General features: G+C 42.7%; 1 long non-coding RNA gene across 1 annotated transcript; it reads left to right on the plus strand.

Annotated features, from left to right (window-relative positions):
* Positions 1-1,137: 1,137 nt before the first annotated feature.
* Positions 1,138-2,296, plus strand: LOC127348907 (uncharacterized). The gene is made up of 3 exons (XR_007880013.2): positions 1,138-1,257; positions 1,481-1,810; positions 1,900-2,296. It is a non-coding gene; the product is annotated as an uncharacterized lncRNA (long non-coding RNA).
* The last annotated feature ends 1,803 nt before the right edge of the window (positions 2,297-4,099 follow it).

Consider the following 4,099-nt stretch of genomic DNA (forward strand, 5'->3'; position numbering starts at 1 on the left):
ACATATACTCCAGATGGACTTAAATATAGATGTTGCATGTGTGTTTGAGAGAATCAGGAGAATCAGCCAAAGCAAAACCGAGTTTACTAGAGGATGCGAAATACACTTCAAACATGTGGAACCTTATTGTTTTTACAATATGTGTTATATTTTTATGCACATGAGTATCCACATTCATTATTTCTGTTGTTGATGAAAAGAGGGACTGTAGCAACGCACGGGCATTCAATTAGTTAACCTTATGTTGTGTGTTGTATAGTTTTTGAGTTAGGTGTCCAATCTTTTCTTCTTCAATGAAATGGGAGAGCTCCCCGCCCTCTTTAGAGGTTTTTCGAGAAAAAAATATTCTCTCTTGGCCTAAGCTAAGCACCATGAACTTAAGAGGGGGTGCTCTGTTACCGAGGAGAAACCCCATAGCATGCTCACAGGGTGCACTGACGTTTCACACCCGCAGTGTCAAATGCAATGGGCCGGCCCGCATGCGGCCCTTTATGTGAACCTCATTGGTTCCTAACATAACCCCTCTAATGCAACTTAAAATATTGGAAAACGGTTTCTGTCATTCTGACCCTTCCAACACTCATCATTGCATTAAAGTGCATCTCTATGAGCTCATATAGGTGAAGGGCCTGTTTGTTTGGGCTAGAGGTTGTACTTCTACTACTTTTGGATCCCTATAAGCACAAGCCCAAACAAACACCTAACTTTTATGCCCAAGCTTCTACAAGCGCTTGTCTATTTTGCACTACAAGCCCGCAAGCACCTTCGAAGGAACTTGGGTGCAGCTTCCAGCAGCTGGTGAACCCCCCGCTAACTCATGCCACCAGATGTCTATGTATTTACGGACAAAATACCACTAGGTATATATAAGGAAATCCCTTCAGAAAAATCCCCAAATCCCACCCCGTTACTCGACTCGCACAGTCCCGCTAGGGTTCGTGGCGCGCCGCCGGGTTCGTGGCGCGCAGCCGGCCTCTGCTGTTGCGCCGCCGGCGTTTCCCGCTGCGTCACCGGCGACTCCAGCCGCCCCGAGGCCTCTCCCACCGCGTGGCCGGCCTCTCCCGCCGCACCCCTGCAGCCTCTCCCGCCTCGCCGCTCGTCCGCCTCCGGCCGCGGCGCACGGCGACGCGCCCCCGGACGAATCCTCCACGCCGGCCGCCGCTCACAGCTCGTCCGCCTCCTCCACGTCGCCGGCCGCCACCAGCCGGCCTCCTCGACGTCGCTGCCCGCTCCCTAACCTGCTGAAAGAAGAGCAAGGTGAGAAATCTTCATGTAATCTTATTGCTGTGTGATTCAAATTGAGGTATTAGGTGATTATGGACTCAGATCTTGCTATTATGTGTGACATACTCTTGCTAGTATGTGTGACATACTTGCTGCTCTGATTATGTGTGACATACTCTTGCTATTATGTGTGACATACTCAGACCTTGCTATAATATATATATTCTTTACATACTAGTTGTTCATGTATTATGAGATGGAATCAGAAAGTAAGAATCAACCCAAAGCAAATTGGGATGCAATTGCCACCCAAGCATTTTGCGAGATTTGTGCTCAAGAGAAGCAAGATGGTAACATACCAACAACATTTTTGAGCAACACGGGTTACAAAAACCTAGAGATGAAGTTTTTCCAAAAAAAAACTAGAAGAGCTTACACTAGAAAACAATTCAAAAACCAATGGGATGCGATGAAATCTTTGTACTTGGCATGGAAGTACTATAGAACTCACGCAACCGGACTTGGTTGGGACCCCGAGAAGATGACATTTACAGCTGATGATGCATGGTGGAAGGAGATAATAGCGGTATAATTTCCATTTTATTTTCTCTAGTAATTTATGTTGCACAATTGACTCAAGTATTGCATGCTAAATTCCAATACCCTTGTGCATAGGCCAACAAGTTGTGTGCTAGTTTTCGTGAAGGACCTCCACCACATTTGAAAGAACTAGAGATTATGTTTTCTAAAGCTCATGTTGATGGCATGACTTCTTTCATGCCCGGGGCTGCCACCAATGTGAATGAGGTGGTATATGAGGAGGATGAAGAACTTTAAAATCGAGTCTTCTTCAACACTATGAAGACAAATGAAGGAAAAAAAATGTGGTTAACGAGGATGTACCAAGATAGGAAGAAGAATTAGCTCACCTATGTTCCTATCATGTATCTTGCAATTTCAAATTGTTAGTTTCCATTTGCATTGAACAAGTATTGTCGGTTGTAATATCTAAACCCGGATGTATGCACTCATTTGGACGTCTTGTTTGGATATTTGCTGCTGTATGTTGCTGTTAAGTGCTGCTGTTATATGCTGCTGTTAAGTGCTTCTGTTATATGCTGCTGTTAAGTGCTGCTGTTAAGTGCTGCTGTTATATGCTGCTATATGCTGATATGTGCTGCTATATGTTGTTGTTTGTTGTTTTGTAGATGAGCACTAGTGAGAGTGACAGTGGAGGTGATGATGAAGTTGCTAGGGATGCTCAATCAAAAGAAGACGAGCTGATGCTAATGGTTGGTTATTTTATTATGAACCACGATGAGAAGTACTTGAACAAGAAACCGAGGAAGGTACCATTATGCACCGGTCAATAATTGGTCTTTGAAAATCTTTGCGATCCTACAGATTGTTACTCCATGTTCAGAATGTATCCTCATTGTTTCCATGCACTTCATACCACATTGGTTGAAGACTATGGATTGAAGTCAACGCTGGAAATGTGTTCTATGGAGGCTCTTGGTATGTTCTTATGGATGGTTGGAGGCCCTGAACCGGTAAGTCAAGCACAAAATCGTTTCAAGAGATCTAAAGAAACAATTCATCGTAAATTCGATGAGGTGTTGGAGTGCTTGGTTTGTTTGGCTACGGATATCATTAAACCAAGAGATCCAGAATTCTCCACGTTGCATTCAAGGCTTCAAGACTCAAGATTCTATCCCCACTTCAATGATCATGAATAGGAGAAACATGAGCACCATCAATAATTGTGACAAAGACAAGAAGCGTCAAACACAGATGGTTTCCTAGAACGTTTGAGTAATTGTTTTCTTCCGGTGCAACTCACGGGTTCTTTTGCTAGTATATATTAAAAAGGTTATATTATTTCAAACCTTTTTTGAATACAAATCTAATGGTATAGATTTATAGACATATAATTTATATTTTGTTGACCAAATTAAATTTTGTCTTAAACTACGTGGGCGAGGGAGTATCTACTTTGGCAAGTGAAGCTATGTCCGGAAAAGCTTGGCTTTCAAAAACATACTCCCACAATGATCCTGGAAGGCTGCGATGGACTACAGAGTATTCCCACAATGCGATGCTGTTTTCGTGACAGACTGACAGACTGCAATTCTAAGTTGCGGATTACTCCATGGCAAGATGTTCAGATAGGGAGCTAAACTTCACGAGTTCAGTTTTCGGTAACTTAAGGACCAAGGGCAAATCTTTTTTGCATTTTTTTCTGTAAAGGGCAAATGTTCTTCGCTTATCTTCAGACAACGCGGAGTTGATGATAAGGTTTGGACAGTCGGGCATGCCAAGATCATATTTGGATTGTGAAGAATTAAGAATATACTCCATGCATGCCACCGTTTCACAAGGTTCAGGCTTGATACATCATACTGAATGGTAAATAATAGAGTTGTGGAATTCCTCTTCTGATAGCTACATAGATAGCAATTTACACTTGATATCAACAAAAGGTTCAGACAAGAACACCTACACGCAGCATTGACCTACCTAATAGTGTGGAGCATTGCCAAATGAAATCAATGATAACTTCTGGCAGTCTTCCTACCAAATTTGTCTACACAGTTCACCATATCAAATTACCCCATGGATGTTCTCTACTGAATTTTACAGAGCACAGAAGTAAATAGAACGACCAGCAGTAAGCCAGTTACGAAATAAAATGGTCTGCTGGCAGTCCTTCTGAACTTATGATACAGGAGAACAATGATAAAGTCAATAGATGGAGCATTCAGCATGCTCTAACCTGAAAACAGGTGAAAGAAAGAAGATAATGTAAATTTGGCATCTAGTGTGCTTGTCTGAAACTCTCCACTGAAAGATGTGGCAATGAGCTAGCAGAGTT

The sequence above is a fragment of the Lolium perenne genome, chromosome 4 (assembly GCF_019359855.2).
Source record: "Lolium perenne isolate Kyuss_39 chromosome 4, Kyuss_2.0, whole genome shotgun sequence".
NCBI classification, from domain to species: Eukaryota; Viridiplantae; Streptophyta; class Magnoliopsida; order Poales; family Poaceae; genus Lolium; species Lolium perenne.